We start from the raw sequence: 12,325 nt of genomic DNA, 5'->3' as shown, positions 1-12,325 counted from the left end.
TGACTGGGGAACATTTTGGAGCCCTCCTGAGCTGCAGGATATTTCCAGCTGCTAGCATGGCTGATAACGGACTTAATAGAGCTAATGATTTCTAATACCACTAACACAAGGCTATTTTCACAGTGGGTAAATAATGACTCTTTTTGTTTTGGAAATAGTTAAGGAGTCATGTAGATGTTTGATAAGTACATGATACAGTATAAATGCAGCAATATTTGGGTAACTAATGGTAGATTACACCATAGCTAGAAGATAATATACTTCTTTGTTTCCTTTTAAGAACTTGAAAGTTTATAACCCTGTTACCACCATTGTGACAGGAAGGAGATTTCACTGTAAACAATTACAAGTAATGTTTTAATCTAAGCACAAAACTGTATCCATTTGTTTCAGTGCATTGCATCTTTGTTTTTATGTTGGTAATTAATATTATGAATCTTCACTAGAAATAAAATAAAAACTAATTGGATAGTAAAAGAAATTTTCTTGAGGGTTGTTGTGAAAACTGCATCAATGGGACAAACTATCAATACTGTATATGGCTACAATATTTTACTTGATCATGACTGTGCCTGATGAGGATAAACATTTGCTTGGTGTCCTCCTTTCCCAGTGTCTGTGTTCCCCATTCAAAGGCACATGCTCCTACCAGGCAGAATTCCACTTCTTAGGCTAGAAGATTCCGTCTATTCTTTTTTGTTTGTGTGACACTATATACAAAAAATTTCCTATGGTATTTCTCCTTCCCTCTTCTCTCTGGAAGTCACATATGTTGCACATGTGTATCTCCTATTTGTCCTTAAAGGCATTTGAATGTTAATTCCCATTAAGTTCATGGTTGCTTTCGGGGCTTTAATCCTACTCACTGCAATATTCTGCAAACCCAGTGTTTCATGCCTCTCTCCCTTACCCCTAACTTCTCCCATTCCAGCTCTCCCTGGCCCATGTTTGAGTCTCTACTCAGAGTTTCCAGCCCCTCTGTGATGAGATGGGGTTAGGCTTTCTTGCAGCAAAACTCAGGGGGCAACCAGGACCTGGTACATCTCCCAAGAAGCCTCCCAGCCTGGCAGGGACTTGGAAGAGGCACAGTGTGAGGGTAAGGCAGTGTGGGGATGAAGGAACTCTACCTGGAAGCAAAACTTACTGGGAAATTCTCCCCTGTCATAGACGTGGCCCTTAGCAGATAGTTTTACTGCAATTTGAGTTTTCCGAGCTGGTTTCAATAACAAAGGGGGTTCCCTAAATGGGAATGTATTTCAGCATGCTCTGCATTCCTATATCACCCAAAATAGGCGTCATCAGGCTGCTTAGGAGCCAAACTTCACAGCAGGTGAAAGAAAAAGATTAAGTAGAATTCTGAAGAAGGAAACAGAGTAAGGTTAAATAAAGTAATTCAAGCTTGACAGACTTCCTAAAGTTGAAAGAAATAAAAGGACTTAGAGTAAGAACAGAGGATAATAAAAGATGTAACACAACAAAGCAATGTCTAGCCATTATAAAATTTACAGATTTTAGGAAAGCATATGATAACCCCCATTGTGACTCACTTTCACATATCTTGAAATATTACAGGAGGCAAGCAAAAATAATTAAGTTTACCAAACAGTATTTCAAGGTACGGCTTCTACAGTTCAGTGAAATGCCAACTTAAGCAAAGAGTCTAATACAGCTGCTGGTATGAAACTGAGAATGTAATCTCTTCTCTTGTTTGTCATAACTATTGCTTCATTATAAGAAGAAATTGTAGACTGGAATAACAGAAATATTTCATGGTCTAAGAGTTAATGGCCGATTTTGTTTGTGCTGGTGATACAACCATTCTAATAACAGGTCAAACTTGAATGGAACACCACAAGATTGTTCCACATCACAGATAAATCAGGTTAAACATTCTGAAAAATAAATCTAGCAGGAACTCCAGGTTCCAAATCAGGTTTTGTATTAAAAGACCGAGAAGTACCGGGTTTGTAAATTCATGTACTTGACAGACACGAACAAGCCAATGGATATAATCATAAGGAAACAATGCCATGTTCAAGTGATGCGAGGGCTGCATCCACTAACTTAAAAGACTTGCTCAAACGTTACTTAACATACAGGCATGCCTACACAATCTTAAAACCAGGAATACTGAGTTAGTTTGAGAACAACATGGCTAAGCTGCTCAAAGAATTAAGGATTACATAATTAAAATCAGTTATAATATCATAGGGCAGAGATACATTACACATATTAGCATATGAAAATAAAAAAGTAAGACTTTTCAGATCAAGGAGCTTTTCTTCTGTATCAACAAAGGAGTTGTGATGTCAACTAAAATTAAATGTACACACGTAGATTAGGAATTTATGTTAGACGCAGATGGTTGTTAAAAAAGGTAATAATCAGTTAATTACATATTTTCATTACTTGTAAAATGTTTATGGAATAGAAAAAAATCTAGTAGAGAATACTTAAAGTCTTGAAAATTGAGAAGTTATATAGGGAATAAATCTTGCTAAGTCTGCAAGTTATCATGTTTTGTTAAAAACGATTAAAATACAACATTCTAGACAGTTTCAAAAGACAGTAAATCTATAACAGGTGAGATATAAGATGCAATTCAGTGTTGATAAATGCAAGAGCAACTTGAAATACTTCTGTTAATTATTGATTATAAGCTACTTAAATAAACTCAAGGAAGATAAAGGTGTGGAGGGTTGAATTTTTGTACCCAGAGCAATGAAAATAACTGTAATACAGCAGGTACTCCAGGACAGCATTCTAGGTGGACTTAAAGAAAAATGCAGCATACCTGCTAATTTATGACATCAAGTGATTGCATGCTGCATCCTCATTATGGAAGCAAAAGCCAATCATCTGCTGATGTAAGACATACCTTGCATTAACATGCATGAGTATGTAAAGTTAGGAAATACAGTACTGTTCACTCACATCATGTAGAAGGTGCTAGGTGTTAGCTCAACACCCATTCTTCCTGGTTCACGCCTAGCATGGTGTAAAAAAAGCAAGAAAATGTTTCACTGAGAGCAGAAGAAACTCAGCTACTGAAGACCTTAATGCACATCCCTGGCTGGCACACAGGCTGCTGGTATCTAAGGTCACAGTACCAAATGTGTTCCCAAAATCTCCTGGAGCTCTCTTCATCTGCATCCGTGCAAACCCACCACTTCTTTATTGACTACAACTCTGAAAAATTTGTTCTCTCTATCTATTTAACATAGACTTATGTCTATACTAGTCTGTTAGAGAGCTATTAGTTGGAAAAGATACAAGGTGTAGAGAGACACATTTTTGACACTCAAGTCTCAGCTGTGTGAATCCAGTATTTAAAGTCAGTTAGTAATCTCTTTCACTGAATTCTACCACTGTTTCAGTGAGATGTGTGCATATCTGACCACAGCAGCTGGTAGTGGGTACTTACTGGGATCTGGCTTGGTGAAGTGATTGATTTGTCTTGGACTAAAGAAACTCACCCAAAAGCTCAGGTAGCCAAAAGGTGGCTTGTGATTGACACTCTGGGCATGCCAGGAAGCCATGTAAACAATCAGCTGATTTCAGACCTGACAATCAGATACAGTGCTACTGCTTAAAAGGACAGGCATTCTTTTAGCAGTCATGGCCCAGCATTTCTGTTGTGAGATCATCTACATTGTCAAAACAGGGGCAGCAACATATCCCTCTACTTGCATGTACTAATCAATTTTGCAGGAAACCCAAATACCAGGTTACTGCTGATAAAATCCAAGATTTTTTCTAAGTATGCAGAGATGTTGAAAAACAAGTTGCACACATCTTCTGCACAGAGATCAGGTTCCTGTCTGGATGACACTGAACTGAATGTCTCTGGGGATGGTTCAGCAGCAACATATCGTGGAAGGTGAGCTGTGCGGCACCCTTCAATCCTGCAGCAGTGAGCAGTATGGACAAGAATCAGTGCTCTGTGGGGAGGTCAAAGGCCAGACTGGGACACTCTGGGCTCTTCAATTGGCAGATATTTGTTTGGTGTCTCTCTGGTTCACTTCAAAAGATGTCTAACTTGTCAAAGGAACTGAGATACCTTCAACTCTGAATGTGCCCATGTGCTCATGTTATAAACACAGTTTGCAGCTGGATATAAACTGCATAAATTAAGTTAGAGTTTCCTGTTCAGTACAACTACTTTGCATTACAGATATTATTCTCTTCACTTGTGAGTCAAGCCAGTTATTGGTATGTGTTACTCAAATGAACTGCAGCATCAACAGAGCAAATTAAAAACAAAGACATTGCTTATCCCCAGCCTAAGTACTTACATTACTGTCACAAATGATACACAATAATATATTGTCTTCCATTTTCTAACACTTTGTAATTCTTCAGTGAAAGAGACAATGCTCTTCTGCTCTCATTTTTTTGTAGTAATTCACAAGACTCACATTAACCAGTTCAGATGGAACTGTAACACATTTGTTCTTCAGATATTATTAGTTTATACATCTGATTTCCTAACTGCAAGCAATTAGAAGCCCGTTGCAACCACAAACAAAACCACTGGTCAAGGAGATGTTGCATAGTAAAAACAGAAAAAGGCTTCTCTAGATCATAAATTGAAAAGCAACAGTGCTACAGACATTGTTTATTCACGTTTGATAAGACTGTAAGAGACAGGCGTGCTGTCTGTCTCAGTTTTTATGAAGGATGTGGGAAAAACACCTCAGAATTTGTAAAAGCTAGAAGTAGCTCGTTGTTTATTTGTGGTCCCTGAATCATCTACCTGGCACTACCACTGTCAGGCTTGCACAGGCACACTGCTGGGCTGCTTTCACTACCATCCCACAGAATAGGAGACCTCTGAAAAAGGATCATCTGTTTCCTTTTTCTTTCTAAACATCATGTACTCTTCAAAACAGTAGTTGTTTTCTTGAAGTAAAACCAACAATAACTGTTACATGAGAAAAGAAACAAAATCAGGGAAGGGAATAAAAGTGAGAAACACTGTCACTGACAAGGACACAAAATTTATCGACTTGCTTTGATGTTTAGTGAAGGTAGAGCTTCCAGACTTGAATGAGGCAAGTGAATATTATTTTTGTTCATCTTTATATATATATAGAGATACATATATATCATTGCCATAACTAAGTAACTCTGTAAACAGTTTAAATGCACATTGCACTCCCTTATGACTTTTCTCCTATTTCTCTATCAAACTTTGACACAGAGGTTTTCTCTCCTAAACATGTTCATCAGTAGTTTCCTACCAGGCTGGTGATTAGCATTTACAAATCAGTTGGTATTTATCCCAGGATGTACATTAATGCAAACAACCTTTTCCTTCCAGACTGTGTTCCTCCTTATGGTGCGGTACGTTTGCCTCCTGAGAAGGCATCGCACGCCACCACCACAGTTTGGAACAAATGGTGAACTCATGGTGCATGAAGTTTACCCCAAGCAAAACAGAAGGGTCACTGAGGCACTTGAAGGCTGTGTAGTGGGTCACAGGTGTCGGTCTATAGATATGAGGAAAGGAAGAAGCGGGTGCCATAGTTATTTCGCTTCTCCATCCCTACCCTACACTTTATTTTACTGGGTTCCCATTATAAGCCTTCATATCAAATCTGACCTATGGACTACTGTAGAACTCCCTTTCTCCATGCTCTCATTATTCCTCCTTTCCATCAGAGAGAGATTCATGACTCAGTACGTAAATCTGACTCATTTCAACCCTTTGCTCATTTTATAGCTCTAAATCTGTCACTACACACATATTATGTTGCTGTTTCTTACCTACTCAACTATTTCACATCACAGCTTTTTACTGAACGGATTTAGAGGCAGAATTGAATGCAAACTGTTCAAATGATTATTAGAAATCAAAATATCCACAGGAAGCATAACAGCTTCCCAAGGCCTCTGGAAATTCAAACATTTCTTGTTTAACTCTCATTTATACCTCCAAGTTTTCCAGCTGGTCACTTCAGAACATTTGTTTAAAACTAATTAATGTTTACAAAGACAATCATACATGTGAAGCAGTCCATACTCTACAGCACTCTGCACTTGACTCAGCTCCCTTCTAAGAATAAGGACTAATATCTTGCAACCAGCATTCACTTCCATTCTGAGACTTCCTTTCCGTTGCCACAGTATTTCCCTATGTAAATTGGATTTATTTATTCATAGGCATTGGCAAAGCATTACTTTTGTCAAAACCAGTCTCGCACACACTGTTGTCTCTGCGTTCTTATAAACGAACTGGAAAAGCAATTAAGATTCCCTGGCATTTGGGAGAGGGGAGGGGGCAGCCAGCGTACTGTTGCTAACACAATCTCTGTAGGCGTACGCGAGTGCAAAATGACTGCCTCTCTGTGTAGAGAGAGATAAGAGAAGTGACACAGATTAAAACAAATTGTTGATCCATACCAGAGAGGAGCTAGGCAAACAATAGCAGTAAAAGCATAAATGTCAATTTGGGATGATAAAGGATACAATCTAAATGTAATATGAGAGGCCTGCAGACAAAAGGAAGAAAGAGAAATTACGCATTACTGAAGTACCAGATGCAATAAACAAACAAATATGTAAACACACACATGAATATGCATATGGAAAAATTCAGTTCTCAGGGTTGATTGCTCAAGAAATTAGATTTCCAAGTAAAAGATTGAACAATTTCAAAAGAAGTTTGGCTGCTAGATTTTAAGGAAAAATCTGATACTTTGGGTTAAATTCTGAATAATCCACAAGTATCTCAACAGGCCTCTCTCTCCTGCATTTGCATACTGATGGCTCAACTATCCTCAAGACACTGCAACCAAGGCCAGGAGACTCCTTCTCACAAGAAGCCAGGTTTTCATCTGCTGAAAAGAGCTGTCAAAAGGTTTCTCTAATTGCTTTCAGTATTTTCTCTCATCTTTCCCCAAATGTTTTCTAGTAGTCTACAGTAGTTTGCCAGATGAATTAAGGTTTCAAAGCTCATTTAAATGATCTTAGGTCTATTCCAGTCTTTTTGAGGAACGACCAAATACTTTTACCCAATAGTTTTCAGCATAGCGATTTTAAAACATTTTCCTTAAAGATGTAAATAAAGATTCATTTCAGTGTCGCTGCTTCTATGCCAAGATTAATCAAATTGATAACAGAATTTGAATGAAAAAACAAATACATAGGTTTACATATCCTCAACATTCTGACAGTTTTCCATCTGTACATACAACCTACGCACTATGAGCTCCACCAATTACTAATCTTGTCCTGTATTGCCTGATCAAATATCATGATTTTCTTCCTTATAACACCCCAAACTGCCTGATCATCCTTCTTCAAAACAAGCACTGGCCCAGCCTTGTTTTAGAAAATGCCAGGCAAAAGGATCACACTTTTTCTGGAAAATGGGCAGCAGGAATATTTTGGTTTGCACGTATTAAAGAGAAGAGAGAATCGCTTTGTTTGAACAGCTACAATACCCTGTGCTCAGCAGCAGAGATAAGGCATGTGGAAGTGCAGTGACTGTGTATCAGAGAAATGCTTCTTGCCTTCCTTGTGTCCATGTACACAACAGCTTTATTTTGCCTTGAAAATGACACATTTTCAAAGACTCTGTCTGAAGTTGGTTGCCTGCCTAGATCAAAGAGAGGCTTTTCTCTGTCCTCTGCAGCCAGGACGCCAGGCTCCCGTACACCACACATTTGTCACAGACAATACAACAATATCATTACAATATCTCAGTTTTCAACGTATATGACGACAAATGCTGTCAAAACTATTAGAGACAGGTAGTAGCCAGTTTCCTCTGCACTGTCTTGATTTACAGGATCTCTGCTCACATGGACTCGTGATGAAATTACCAGGAAAACATCTCTGCAGCAGTGACAGCATCTACAGGAAAGCCCAGAAGTGGCTAATCCTTTGGTACCACAAGCTCAGAGAACAGCATTCCTCCAGTCGTTAGCTGTAGCTCATATGGGCCCCTGAATGTGTGGAAACCAAAGCCTGAGAGTCCTGGACAGGCTGATGCTGGGGTAGAGGCATGCCCATCTCCCAGAGTGTGTCCCACTTCTAGCTTACACTGCAGTCTCCATCATGGAAATCAGTCCTCTGTATGCAAGTTCTGCTAAACCTCCACCTACAGAAGACATCAGGAGGAGTGTGGGTTAGGCAGAGAAGAATAAGTTAGAGAAGAAGGTCTCCACTCACAACAAGACCCCTTTCCAAAATGTCTAATGTTATCCTGAGACTTGATAGTGATGCAAAACGTTCCCTGATGTCAGTGACATAGAAGATAATGCTGCACACTGTGTACTCTCCAAAGCACTTTCTGCTGGACAGAAACAAAAGATTCTACTGAGCAATTCAACACAGAGATGAATTCAACACACTGTCTTCCCTCAGAGAAAGCTGCTGAAGTATTCCAGGCTGCAGGGACAGGACATAAAAGATACTGGTTCATCAGAGAACAGGAAAGCTAGAACTGAAGGTCAGAAACGACTGAGGTGGAATGAGGAACTGGGAAATGGAAAGGTGTCAGTCAGGCTGATGGACAGAAAGACAGAACAACGCATGGAGGTGCTGGGAGAAATAAAAGAGAAAGATAGACTTAACCAAGAGAGAAAAGAAAGATATACGTTTGAAGATCCCAGCAAAGGAGAGAAACCATTGAGAAAGGAGGAAAATCTGAAAGAATAACACACATTTCCTAAGAAATGCTAGATGAGCACGGAAAATGAGAATCAGGATTGGATAGACAAGCAGACTGTACTAAATAAATAGGAAAGCTGAAGAAAGACCACCAAGAAACTGATGGGAATAGTACCTGGCTCCCCTGGGGCATAGACAGGCTGGCCACAAAGCTGGTGGTGGAGGGCACCAGAGGAGGGCTCCAGCTTTCTGTACAGTGTATGATTGGATGATTGGACAAATTCAGATTAAATAGACGGCCTTATTTCTTGATTTTGCAACTTTAAGCTTAAAATCTTTTTCAGTTCTGTGCATTTTCTTTCTTTCTTTGGCCATTTTCTTGTAAAATGAAAAACCATCACCAGTGAACAGAGCACTCCCTACAGCTTGAGCTGGTGAGCAGGACCTGCGGCCGTTACCAAACAACACACAACTATTAATTTATTTGAGGGTTATCATTCTTTCTCATCACAATGATATTAAATAAGCACTGCACACAAACTGATGGAAAACAGATTTCACAGCTTCCGTCAGCAGCCTTGTATTTGTTTATACGTTTGAATTTGTATTTGAAGTTTCCTGAGCTTCTTTGTTAGCTAGTGAGTTGATCTCAATTTTACATTGACACTAAAGCAGAGCAGATTAACTTGGAAACGATGCCCAAAGCTTGAAGTGCCGATGGATCATTTGTCCTTATTGAATGAAGGCAGATTTCTGCATTACATTACACACTGCTGCTGGTGCCACAGTTTTAAATATTGTTCTTTTCATCACTCTTTGTCAATTATCCTACATTCAGAGGACTTTTAAACCAAATAAATATTCCTGCATGGTGAACGTCAGAATTAGGAGAAAAGTCCTGAAAAGCCAGCTTATAAATGAAACTCTGATTCCACTAAATTCATTCTTCTCAGATAGCTACATTTCCAGAATAAATTGTCATCTCTAATATCATTACCTGAATACAGCAAACCTGTACTGTAAAGGGTATTGGCACTGAATAATGATAGGCATCAGAGGCTTATTGTTTAATTACTGAACAGAGTTTTCTGGAGAGCTAAGTGTTAAGATCATTCACTTGCTGCTGTTGGCTATGTGGCAGAATATTGTGGTTGTTACGATCTGTCAAGGAGAAGTGATTCATAAACTTTGCTGCTTACTACTCAGACGCACAGCTGGTGGGAATAAAAAATGGACAGCTATTTATGGCAGGAAATCCCAACAGGAAATGTCTGACTTTAAACATACATGAAAAATAAACAGCAAGGCTTAATGAGAAGAGGAACATGCATTCCTATACTTTGTGAGACACAGAACATAAATTAGTTACTGATATTTCCCTTATATTTGTAGGTTTCAAGGGCTAAGAGTCATCTCTCAAGCACAGGTGTTACAATGACTAAACTAATTCTCATGTTAAGTAATGAAGATACTCTACCTACTCAAGAGACAGAGCAAAGCAAGCTGGGCTTGGCATCTTAATTTAATACCCTCTTGACAGAAACTGTTCTTGTAAGGAAGAACTGAACTGTTTGCTGCCAACCAGAAGCAGCAAGAATAAGAGGAGATCAAAAGAAAGAAATAAGTGACAAAAGAAGGGCGAGATCAAAGATGATTCAGATGTCTAATTTTTTATTTTTCTGCAAATAACAGGAACACAGTAAGTTCATCAAGGAACTGAAGATAGGGACATCTCGATACATGCTCACAAGGGTTGATAATCCCAGAGATCCACTGTCAACGGCTTCGTGAGGAACAGCAGCTGTAGGTGACTGACTCACCATTCTAATATGGTATTTTTCCCCAGCCTGTTCTTTTAGTACAAGCTGTTGAGTAAGCTGAAGTAGAGTCAGTTAAAAATCCACAACCCCCTCCCAATATATCAAGGACAAAACACACGTCTGAGCATTTTCTTCACTTTGTCCAAAAACGCTACTAACAGAGAATGCAAAAAGGTGGCAACAGCACTGCAGGCATCTCTGCAAGCACTGCATCCATCAGGGCTGCTGCTCCCTTCCAAAGCAAGCTTTTTGCAAATACAAGCTCTTAGCACCACAAATGATGATATTCATTTTCAAAGACAATTTCAAAAGGCAAGAACCTGCAAGTCGCATCTTTCCGTATGCTGAACAGTAATAAGAACGAGTGTTTGTCATGGAGGTAATGAGAGGTCAACTTTCTGTGCTAGGTACAGTCTATTTAAAAAAGTAATTACAATTTCCAGTATTGACATGCTGATTTCTATATGAGAGCAGTTGGACATATATTCAAGAGTGAAGGAAAAAAGTAAGTAATCCTTCATTTTCATATAGGAGCCTATAGAGAGGTTAATTCCTGAAAACCTGAAGCTCAATTTGGGATATTGAATACAAACTTAAATTTGCCTGTCAAGAGTTCTGTTCTCCACTCTTATCTGTTTCAATCTAGTTAATGAAATCATGTTTTAGATAATAAATAACAGGGGAATTAAGCCACAGAGTTAACGGTAAGCTTTAAATAATGAATCGATGCAAGTCTTGCAAAACACATAGCTTAAAGTTGTTTGCAAAAGAATAGATACATTAGGTTTGATCTTTAAAAATGAAGCCAAAGCCCAAGTTGTTTGGAAAAGGTGATTATTCCTATTTTGTAGCAGCTGGCAGAAGGCCCTGTAACTCAGCCATGGCTGCAATAAGGAAGAACTGAACTGTTTACTGATAGCTAGAAGGAAGAATAAGAGGAGGTGGAAGGAAAGAAAGAAAAAACAACAACAGTGCAGAAAGGCAAAAAATATGAGAGATGGAATGAAGCACAGAGTCCTTTATCAGAGAAAGAACTAGCAAGAGGATGGTATGTTTCTGACACATCAGAGAGAATCAGCAAAGAGAATCAGTTTAAACTTACACATGAAAAGAGAAATAAGGAGCAGCATCTCTCAGCACAGCAGGACATATTCAGGAGAGAACATTGACAGTGGACCTAAAGCATAGGTAATGACAAGCTCATCTTTGCACAAGTATCTGTAGGAGAGCAGCCTTCCAGCTGCTTTGGACAAAGTCCAGACTGCCACCAAAAGAAGCAGTTTGGTCCCAGCCTCTTTCCCTTCCGTTAGCAAGTGATACCACCAGTGTCCTCTGCGTTAAACCAATCTGATAATCCAACTGAAAACAAATCTCGCTATCTAGGCTGCCAGTCGGGCCCCTTTGATGATCCAACCAACTAGAATTTCTAGAGCTGGCACACAGGAAGGGGCAGCAGCAGCAGCAGAGATACAGAGGCAGAAAGAAACAGGGTTGAGGCTTCTGAAAGCAGCAGAGTCTTTGGTTGCTGGTAACCAATGATGAAAATACACCCCAAGGTATGCAACAGTAATGCGATTCCCAGGCACCTGAGCACCTTTGGACTGCTGCCAAACTAACCCCTCTCCTTCACTATGTTTAATGTTTGTACAACTGTGAGGCAATCAGGTGCCAGGAGATATCAGCTTATGCACTAAGCTAATTTTCATATCACTCCATGAGTCAGCTCTTTCTTGATGATGACACAAAGTGGGGGTGGAGACAAGAACATGCAGCCCATGGTCAAAGGCATGCCTTGCCCTCAGAAGCAGAAATGCAGCTCCCTGACCTGCTCTCAAAACACATGCTCATGCCTTGTCAAGGTCTGAGGAAATGGACTAAGGAGTTCT

At 39.4% G+C, this 12,325-nt stretch overlaps 1 protein-coding gene across 3 annotated transcripts in view; it reads right to left on the bottom strand.

Annotated features, from left to right (window-relative positions):
* Positions 1–12,325, bottom strand: part of TENM2 (teneurin transmembrane protein 2) — a 517,058-nt gene that overhangs the window by 188,947 nt on the left and 315,786 nt on the right. The window lies entirely within an intron of this gene.

Source organism: Colius striatus, chromosome 9 (assembly GCF_028858725.1).
Source record: "Colius striatus isolate bColStr4 chromosome 9, bColStr4.1.hap1, whole genome shotgun sequence".
NCBI classification, from domain to species: Eukaryota; Metazoa; Chordata; class Aves; order Coliiformes; family Coliidae; genus Colius; species Colius striatus.
This window is presented reverse-complemented; position numbering and strand designations above follow the sequence as displayed.